The sequence below is a fragment of the Pelodiscus sinensis genome, chromosome 4 (genome assembly GCF_049634645.1).
Source record: "Pelodiscus sinensis isolate JC-2024 chromosome 4, ASM4963464v1, whole genome shotgun sequence".
NCBI lineage: Eukaryota > Metazoa > Chordata > Testudines > Trionychidae > Pelodiscus > Pelodiscus sinensis.
Genome location: NC_134714.1, coordinates 119,999,409 through 120,010,485, shown reverse-complemented (window position 1 = coordinate 120,010,485; position 11,077 = coordinate 119,999,409).

Genomic DNA, 11,077 nt, shown 5'->3' with positions numbered 1-11,077 from the left:
TGGTCCAATGGCTGGTTTTTTAGATATTTGAACACTGTACTTTAAAAGCATCGGAGAAATATGTAGCCAATGTAACTTCCTAAGCTAGCAAAGATACAGGCCAACCCCCTTGATTTCTACTGAGCTCCATAGGGGTGCTTCCAGAAAGAGAGATTGGAGGATTGAGGTTCAAAGCACCATCTTCTCCTGCTTGGTTCACACAAATTTCCCTAAGTAATAAATAGCTATAGAAACATTAGGAACTTCAACCTAGGAGAGAATTTTGGAGGAAGGGAAGAGGAGATGTTATAAAATACATAAAACAGAAGGGAGAGCACTGCTGACAGTGAATTTTCTGGGAGGACCATTTTCCTTTGGAATGATCTGTCTTGGATCAAGATCTGAAATAATCTGAATTAGCTGTCCTTCTGGGCATGCTTCATAGGCGATCTAGTTGAGTAGGCATTGGCAGGGGGCTGAGGTGGTAAAGGGTAGGCTTTCTGTCTACTAGGAAGGTGTTCTGTCTACTGGGGGTAGGGATAGGAAGAATATGCAGAATCCACAGCTGTGTAGGGCACTTGAAAATTTGGGGCACCTCTGGGTCTTAATGTCCACCCATCCACCCACCCCTTTTTATACCTGTACTATGATTCTGCTTCCTCCAGAGAGGATCTAGTTAACTTAAAAGTGAAAAAGCCTGCCCGACCTATTAGCAGAACACTGAACCTGTGAAAGAGCCGGTTACCCCAAAAATATTCTCACTGGAGACCACCCAAGGTTACAGTAGTATGGGTTTATTTCCACTAGGTAAAACTAAAGAGGAGAAAGCAGCCACCCAAGGTTTAAACTAAAGAAGATAAATCTCTCTCTCTCTCTCTTTCTCTCTCTCACAAGCACGCACGCACCCCTCCATTCATTCACTCATTCATTCCTGCCTTCAGGCAATCACACACTTACACAGACATATGGGTTGCAGAAGGAGCCAAGGCATGTGGATCCTGGAGGGTCTGTCTGCTCATCATGGCTGGGGAAGCTGGTCAGGAGGAAAGACACTGGAGGGGAGCTTCTCAGGATCAGTGGAAGGAAAAAGAGTCTCACATGTGCTCCTTCTCTTTATATAGTGTCTGAATGGCTCCTGTGACTCATTCACCTTGTCATCAGGAAGCGTGCCCAGACTTCCCTTTATCCAGCAGAGAGCATGCCCAGACTGCGATGACTCATTGCCATGTGGTCCATTGTTCCAAGCCTTCTTCAAACACACTCACATTCTCTCTCTCCATTCATTCAGGGGAGAATGCAGTTTAGGGAAAATTACAAGCAAGGTGGCTGAGAGTTACAAAGATTACAAAGTTGCAGTTTACAGTAAATTTGAGAGTTACACAGATTACAAAGTTTGACAAAGATCACAATAAGTTGCAGCTTAACACCTTAGACCTTACAGTTTGGTGTAGCTTCAGAAAATCCATGTATATAAATCTAGTGAGCTCAGGCGGAGGCTTTTTTATGCAATAGAGCCATTCAAGGTGGCAATGAAGCTATTTAACAGGCATTTGCCAACCCCAGGTATATACGGTCAGTTTCTGAATTTAGTGTGTTAGTCTACTGGACCTTTGTTTAACTTTACTTTAAAATATTTAATTAGTGTGTTTCTGGAGATCTCTAAAAATCATCAGCCTCCCTTCCCGGCTGCCACTGGGCATGGGGGCAGCGGTTTAATAGTTTTTAATAGAGTCCCATAAATCCTAAGGACATCCTTGGGGTGGGGCAAAGGGGGTTCTAAACTGTATTAAGGTGACTAGTGACTAAATGACAGAATTCTTTCCTAGGAAATCAACAGTAAGTCTAGCCCTAAAATAGAATTGGGACTCTGACCCTCGCCTCCAGCTATCTGCCTTCCAGAGCGTCTCCGTAACCATCAAGCCCTGCTCTTGAGCATCTTGAGATGTTCCCTTTTGCAGCTGATCTGGTGATTTTCGCCCCCCCCCCCATGTTTCTTGTGCCCATCACAGTGAATGTTGATGTGAATCTCCTTCAGCAGTAACTTGGTTGGATAACTCAATAATCCCTGGCCTAGAGGATAATAGGGGTAGCTTTGTTTTGCAACCAAACAATTACTCAACAGTGGATTTTAATTATTTTTGCTTCTCTTGAAATGATGCTTAGTGGAGAAGAACAGCCATTTGTTAAGGCCACACTTAACATTGACTGGAACCAAAGGGAGTTTTCTTAAAGCCAAGCTGACAATAAAAAATCAAGTTAGCAATGTTTGGTGCTGTAGGCTTTCTCCATAATGATCTGACATGCTCAAACCATTATTAACGTAATGGTTTCATTTACTAGATCATTCCTGGATGAAGCCCTCCTGGTTTAACTGCTATTGCTTGTTAGAAAAGGTACAGTTAATAGCTTGAGCTACCCTGAAAAAGGCCTACAGCGCAAGGCAATGTTAATTCAGTTTCATTTTGTTAAATGTCCAGCATGAATTTAAATAAACTCTCTTGCTTTACAATTCCAGCCTTGGTGTTAAGTATTTCATTAGTGTGAATTCATTTGAGTTTAATTATAAAAGTATGGAACTTCCAGCTTTTCAGGGCACAGTTAGCTTTAGGGCTTCTGTATATTAAAAACGTTATTACGTTCCAATTGGTAAGAGTTGTAGTAGCTGGCATGGTGCTGACTGGTCACCGTACACAAAGCCAAGTCCTGCCTCTGCATCCCAGGGTTTAATCATGAGTAGCTGACACAGTGCTGAACATAGTATGTCCTGTTCTGTGATGACTAATCAGTTACATTTAGTGCTAATCATCCTCCTCACTAATATCTGAACAAGGCTCACACTAGTACTATTAACAGGACTTTGTGATTCCCCCTGGCTTGTAGTGGTCATAGCAGTCTGTTAATAAACAAGTTGAGATCTTTAGACTCTAACTTGATAGATTTTAGACTAGCAAGGACTATTGCGATAACCTAATCTGAAAGCTTGCCTAGACTGTCAAGCCCACAACTTCTCATTTAACTTGAGTATCTCTTCTAGAAAGAGATCTCACCTTGATTTAAAGACTCCACATATTGGAGAGTTTTCCATAGTTTTTAAATAAATTCTTTAATAAGGGAAGACAGCAAATAGAGCTAGAAAGTGATGGTTCAAGTGGTTAACCTACCTGTTGTGTTTTACTGTGTGTGTGTCTGCCTGTCAACCCAGTGAGAAGGTTCTGTATGGATGAAATTCACAATATATCTCCTTCAGCAGTATCTTGGCTGGATAATTCAATAACTGCTAGAGGATGACAGGGGTAGCTTCATCCAGTATTGCAGGAGTGCACAGTACGGTGCCCAGCGGCTGAACACAACCCATAATAGAACCCTGTTCCTGGCTGTGCTGTCAGTGTAATTGAAGAATGAGGAGGAAGCTGATCAACTTTCTGCAAGTGAACGCCAGTCTCCAAACAGCCACTTCTATTCATCAGTCTGGAAAGATCCAAGCAGCCGACTGGTGCTTGTCAGGATGGGATCTGAAAGCCTCAGAAGCCAGATAGTTCTCACAAAATGAAGGAAATATCATTATTCCTGTCTCACAAGTGGGAGAAATTGTGACATGGAGAAGTTAAGTGCCTTGCCTAAGCTTAGATAGGAAATCTGTCCTTGGCTCTGCTACTGCACTCAGGTCTCCTCCATGCCAGCTCAGTGCCTTACCTACAAGCCTATCCTTCCTAGCCCACGGCTGGACATATTTACTGCTTGTTTTTAAATCCTGCAATTGAGTGTGCTAATTAGGTGGAATCTTTCTGTTCTTGGCAAGTAGTTAACATGGCCTTCATTGGGGCAAAGAGATGGGACCATCTCAGGAAGAGTAAGGGATGTCCTGCCTGTTAGGGGAAGATCAGAGGGGGCTGTAAGCCACATTCAAAGCTCATTAAGGTCAGTATTCCAGATCAGGGCCCTAAAGAGACGAGCTGATGATAATTTTGTTTAATACATATTGTGATATTTAAAGCACTTAGGCCAGGTCTTCACTAAAAGGGGAAGTTGAAGCAAGATACGCAACTCTAGTATGTTAATTATGTAGCTGGAGTCGATGTACCTTTTTTCACGTTTCCCCGCCATCCTCACAGAGAGAGACCCATCGGCTTCTCTTACTCCTTGCACCAACAGAAGTACCGGCTGCTGATGAGGGCACCTTCTGAATTTGATTTAGGGAGTCTAAATTGAACTCTGGAGATCGACTACAACAGCAGTGATCTTCTATGTAGTGTAGACATGGCCCAAGAGACCGTGGTATTAAGAAGATAGAACATATACAAATCCAGGTGTCTTAATGAGCTGACACACTCAAGCCATTATTAATTTAATGCTTCCATTTACTAGATCATTCCTGGAGGAAACCCTCCTGGACTAACTGCTATTGCTAGTTAGAAAAAGTACAGTTAATAGCTTGAGCTGCCCTGGGAAAAGCCTATACCTCAAGCTAATGTTAATTCAGTTTCATTTTGTTAAATGTCCCTCATGAATTTAAACAATTGCTTTACAATTCTAGCCCAGGTGTTAAGTATTTCAGAGCAGGTGCTTGATCTAGTTCAGGGCTGGGCAATAATTTTTTGCCAGGGGCCACTTCAGAAATTTTTGAAGTGGCCCCAGGCTGCAGGGCCTCAAGCTGAAAGTGTGGGGCCAGGATACTTTCGGGTTCCCTGCCCCGAGACCATGATTGATCTGGGGGTGGGGGAGCACCTTTGCCCCCACCCCCAGTTCCTCCTAGGTGCCCATGCCCCTGGAGTGGGAGGAGACTTCCCACACTCCCCCGCCCCCCAGGCCAATCAGGGCTTGTAAGCGCCATGCCCTGCTCACAGGGCAGGGGCAGAGCGGAGGAAACTTCCCATGCTCTCCTGCCTCCAGACCCTGATTGGCCTGGGGGGGGGGGGGGGGGGTGCGAAGCCTCCTCCCGCCCTGCCAGGAGTACCTAGCACTTCTAAGTGCTGTGTGCTCCTGGCAGGGCGGAGGAAACTTGGTGCATGTCCCCGCACTCCTGGGTCCTAATTGGCCTGGACGTGGGGAAGCGCCAGGGCCTTTGCAGGACATATTTACTGCTTGTTTTTAAATCCTTTTGCTAATTGCTAATTTCAGGTATACAGGACACTGACACTGAACCAAGTCTGGATCCTGACTTTTTTGGCTCAGGTCTTTCTCATTTAGAACCAGAGGCCTAAATTTTTTAAAAGTACTGATAACTTTTGGGGTGCCCAGCTCGAGACAACTTGTAGAGGGGTCTGATTTTCAGAAAGTCCTGCACACTTCTCGCCTTCTCTCTCAAACCACATCCCTTCAAATAGCCTCAGATTGGGCATGCAAAGTCACTAGTCACTTCTGCAAAACTGAGGACATAGCCTGTGCCATTTGGCTTTTTAGGAGTTGTTCACTATGTTTATTCTTTGCATTCCCAACAATGCATGCACTTTTAGGAGTGTAACAGCAGATGAAATGCTTCCTATGAGCACCATTAGGTCTGCTCCCAAAAGCAGAAAATAACTAACTGGTTTTATTAAAGCTCTTGCTCTTACATTTTGGAAGGATAAATAAAGGATTTTCCTGCAGCTATTTCTGATTCAGCACTTACAAGGCATTATGATTACATGCAGCATAGCGCATGCAGAATAGGTCCCACACAAAAGTGGGTCAGGCTCTGGAAATCCTGTGCACTGCTCTGGGGTGTTGCATCTTAGTTTTAGTTATATAGAAGGGCATTATGAAGAGGGGTGTCTGACTGGCTGTCACAGCCTTTGGCTGTGTCTCTGTCTGTAAGTAGAGTGCCAAAGCCACAGCAGGACCAAACTCCTATACAAAATGCTGTATATAGAGATTAACAGAGGGGCAGTCCTAGGGCAATCTCCCATCCAGCAGAAGTGCAGCTCTCTAGCATATATGGTTGAGCTTCAATCATTAATTATATTTGACTATTCAATTCCAGGTTGAATTTGCAGGACTGGCGGCTGGAAAACCATGTACGTTCTGGATACCTGAACCGGAGTCACTGAAAAGACAGTTCAATGTAGACCCCATCCAATGGGAGTTGTACAAGGTCACATTTCAGTGCAGAGCTGTTCTTGCAGGTCTGAGTCCTAAGATGTTTGTGTGCATCTGCATTAAATATATTTCAGTTCATGTGCTGCAGAAGCGTGATTGAGAATATCAGTTAAAATTGCTATTTCAAACAACTATGAACTATGTTGCAGTAATACTCATGCCCCAGCTAGACCCTTTGCAAAATATCATCAGACACAGTCTGTCTATAGTTGTAGCATTAAAGCACTGCTGTGGTAATGCTTGAATGTAACAGTGTGGTTGAGCACCAGCACTGAAAGATTTTAAGAAAAGCACCTCCACAAAGGGCGTACAGCAGGACTGAGACACACCACAGGTCCCGGGCAAAGTGAGAGGGGTCCCAGTTCTGCGCCCCCCCCCCGGAAGAGGAAGAGCATCAAGCAGAAGGGGATGGGGCTAGAGTAGCCAGCCCTCACCACCACCTGGACTACGGCACTGGCACCCCCTTCCCGCCCGCCCTCAATACGGTGCCTGGCACGGCACTCTGGCACTGTGGTGGGGATTCAAAGGGGCACGGTGCTCTGACCACTACAGCTGCCACAGCAGCAACAACTGGGAACCCTGGATCTCTTAGAGTCCCCTGGCCCTGGGGCAATTACACCCTTCGCCTCCGATTGTTGTTGGGCCTGAAGGTGTAGCTTCCAGTGCTGGGAACCAGTCTACACTGGCAAGTTACTGCTCTGAAACTTGCTGTGCTCAGGAGGATGATTTTCACACCCCTAAATGAGAAAGTTTCAGCACAGTAACTTGCCAGTGTAGACAAGCCCGAGTCTCTATCTACCCTGAAGAATTTAAATGTCTGTCTCATATCTTAGTCCTGTGACACCTTAGAGATGAACAAAAATATATAGAATCTTGAGCTTTTATGGATAAAAGGCACTTCATCAGATGAATTGGAGTGGAAATACCAGAAACCAAGATATATATATCTTAGTCTAACACAGGTCCTCCAACTGACAGATATTTCTTCTGCTGATATAAATATCATCATCACAAGTGCAAGTCATTTGGAGGTCCTGTATCAGACTAATTAAGTGGGCTGAATGTGTCCTATACATAGTTTGATGACGCAGAACTTAAAATTCAGATTGTGTTTAATTGTTCCTTTATTGCCTCTTTGTGATTTTTGTTGTGTTTGTTCTAGTTTCAGGTTAATGTCATCCCAATCGTATCCTTCCAACCTAGAATTTCAAAATCCACTTGATGAATAATAATGATTAGGAAACAGGTAAGTGACCATACTTTGGTGAAATCTCAGCAATCTCTACAGGGCCTCTACCTGACAGGCTTCTGCATTTAATTTAGTGTTGCTCCAGTAGCAAGATCTTTTTCTATAGGAGTGTTTTGAGTAAACAAAGCTGAAGTGAAAAGTTCTTCTTTTGTGAATATTCCGGGCTGGTGAAGTTTGTCTAAACTCCCCCACCTTCCTTTAGTTTTCAAGGTAAATATGATTTCTGCTGTCCTGTGCATTAATTTGATGTCTCTTTTCAGATAGACTTGGTGATCTAGAAAGACTATCTGATCTGCTCATGTTAGTCTCTTGCTTTTCTCCTACATTTTTCTGATACAGCAACTAAGTGACAGCTGTAGGAAGAGAACTGCTCATAGGCAAAGGAATGGGGTGACATCCTGGCCCCACTGAGGGCTATGGCAAAACTCTCATTGATTATACTGGAGCTAGGATTACAGCTCTGGGCCCAATGTTAAGGGCAAACCTCCTGCCAGACAGTCTTTGGTGGGAGCAAGATGAAACATTAAGTATTGAGAAAAACTACTGGTGTAGGCATTTTCCAGAAATAGCCTTCCTGATGGTATGCTCATGTTTACAGACTTATGGGAGAAATACAAATGCATCCTGTGATACTTTAATTACAGTTGTGTAACTATTTTAATAGTTCAGAAGCTCCCTATGATAAAGGGACTTTTTGGAGGTGGTTTAACATTCAGAACGGTATTCAAGAACTCAAGTTAACACTTATATTCACTTCTGAGTAATGACAATAGCCTAACATAAATGCTGATTATGTGCAACAATAATACTAGACGTGCAAGAGATTCAGGTTCTTGTAAACACATGGCTAGGTGCTAAGGCCCTGGTTCTGCAAGGAGCACCACTTGGGCACAGGGATCTGCCTGAGTGGAACCTTACAGGTTTGGGATCTTTATTTTTAGTGTAGATATTAAATGATCTACCCAGTAGCACACCGAGCCAGCACCAAATTCTTCTCTAGTGCATGGGTGCAAACCTAAAGAAATCAATGGGGATGCATCCACTCGCTCAGAGTGATAAGTACTTCCATTTATTAGCCTGGAGTGGGTTCTGCACTGAACATTTAAAGAGTGTTTTTTTTCCCCCCTAAAATCCACTCCTAAAATAGGAAAGATAACTGGACTTTCCAAATGTAAGCATTACTCTTTCCACTGTCTGTATCTTAAACATATCAGAATAGGGTAATGGTTCTCAGTCTGTGGACCATGGCCGCTGGCAGCCCAATTAGCACACATCTGCAACCCATGCGATGTCCTTGGGACCATACAGGAAATATCTATATTGTGTTGATGCAGTCAACATTCAGCATAGAGAGTGTCATACAGAGAACCATTGGAATGTATGTAAGGTGGGGGACAAAGTATTCTTGTCAAACATGCACATTATATTTGAGAAACAGAAAAATGCTCTCAAACGCTTAGCACAGCATGTTGGTTGGATGACTGGAAGGAGCTGAAATCTCTCTGCACACCTATTCCACACTAAAAAAAGATAGACAGTGTAGGTTTTTCACCTCACCAGTGAGCCAGAGGGTTTCTGAACTCTAAATACTCAGTACCCAACATCTTTCAAAACATGGCAGTCCCAACAAGTGCTTGTTTGACAGTCTTGGTCCACCTCAGTTGATGTAAATTGGCACAGTTCTGTAACGTGTAGTGAGGCGATGCCAATTGAACATCCAGCCTTTGGCCTCAGTCCACAGGGAGCTAGTGAGTGTATGAATAGTCTGGTGATTAGGTCATCCACCTGAGAGGTGGGAGACTCAGGCTATGTCTAGACTGCAGGCTTCTTTCGGAAGAAGCTTTTTTTTGGAAGCGATCCTTCCAAAAAAACTTCTTCCAAAAGAGCGTGTCCACACACAAAAGCGCATCAAAACAGCAATCTGCTTTTTCAAAAGCTAGTGTCCATTCAGCGTGGATGCTATCTCACATTTAACTATTACTATGGACTGAGTGGCCACCAGGGCACCTGTGCTTTTTCCTCTTTCCTCTTTTTTTGAAAGAACTCCCTCTTCCCTCTCCACACATGCCTTTTTTGAAAGAGCTCGTTTGGAAAAAGGCTTCTTCTTCATAGAAAGAAGATTACCAACGCTGGAAAAACCCCTCTGTTCTTTCAATTTACTTTCAGAAGAACGTGATTGCAATGTGGACGTAACTCAAGTTTTGTCGGAAAAACAGTTGTTTTTCCAACAAAACTCTGTAGTGTAGACATACCCTCTGGGGCCAATCCCCCCTCACTTTCCAATTCTTTATCCCCAGTGGAACAACTTCAAGAGAAGAGGCTGAGGGGGCCCACCTCAGAAATCCCATAGGTCAGTGGTTGAAGCACTAAAAAGGGAGGGAAATCCTTGTTCAAATCCTCTCATTCAGGCAGAGGAAGAACTTGAACATGGTTGATCTCCCACATTCACTTGCTCTGTTCAAAGATTTAAGGTGGACAGGAGGGGCCAACAGACTTGCTGGGCACCCAGGCAAGGTGAGGGTGGGCCTAGCTCTGCACTATTAGAAGGCATGGTATATTGGGTGGAAGAGGCAAGGCTGGGGGCAGCCAACCCTCAGTGGTGCCCAGAGCATAATGTGCTGGCTCCCCACCCTGCCCTGAGAACTGCCTGGAATTTTTTTTTAAAAAAAGCCATGCCTTTTTTGTTGGAGTAGCTGGAAAAATACTCGAGTGCTTTCAGGCCACAGATTGTATTAGGAGCAGAATCAGGAGACAAAAACAGGAAAATTCTTGTTTACTTATTGCTTATGGGTTTACTCGTATTTCATAAGAGCTCTGTATGCTTTCTTCACACAAATGAGATCAGCCTGTAGGTTTTCCAATTAGCTAACTAAATTGAGATTCTTCTTTACTTGTAGTCCCAAAATTAGCAAAGTGTAGGCTAGAGAGTGAACAAAGGCTTCCATTTTGTAGCTAAGTATTTCTACTTCATATGCCTCTGTCATCTTCTTGGCTACGTCTACACTACAAGGCTTTTGTGCAAAACGTGGCAGAGCGTCTACACCTCAAGCGCATTTTTGCGCAAGTAAATTGGCAGAACTGAGGGCTTTTGTCAGTAGAGTTATTCCTCTCCTCACAAAGAGTAACTCCTTTTTGCGCTACAGCTCTTGTGCAAAAAGGTAGGTGTGGATGCTCTGGAAGGGGTTTGTGCAAAAATCCCCTATTGGCAAAAGCATAGGTGCTCTGATGGCCATTCTGTGAATGTCCATGCAGTGTGGACGCTCTCTAGCACACAAGCACATTGCTTTTGTGATGCCCTTTTGAGGTGTGGACATGCTTTTGCGCAAGAAGTTTTTGCGGACGTTCTCTTCCGCAAAAAGCTTCTTGCGCAAAAACTCTGCAGCGTAGACAAAGCCCTAGGCTACAGCTACACTGTGCATTGTTGCACAAGAAGATATGCAAATGAGGTGCAGCAATAAATATCGCTGCGCCTCATCTGCATACCTAATCAGCCGCCATTTTGCAGAAGTGAGTTTTGGCAAGAAGGAGCTGTCTACACTGCTCCTTCTTGCACAAAAACCCCCTCTTGCGCAGGAGCCATTCAGCCACATACTTTCCGGAAGAACGGCTCCTGCCCAAGTGGGGTTTTTTTGCCCAAAAAGGAGCAGTGTAGACAGCTCCACAAAATGGCGGCTCATTAGGTATGCAAATGAGGCACAGCAATATTCATCACCATGCCTCATTTGCATATCTTGCACAACAATGCCCAGTGTAGACATAGCCCTCGGCTACATC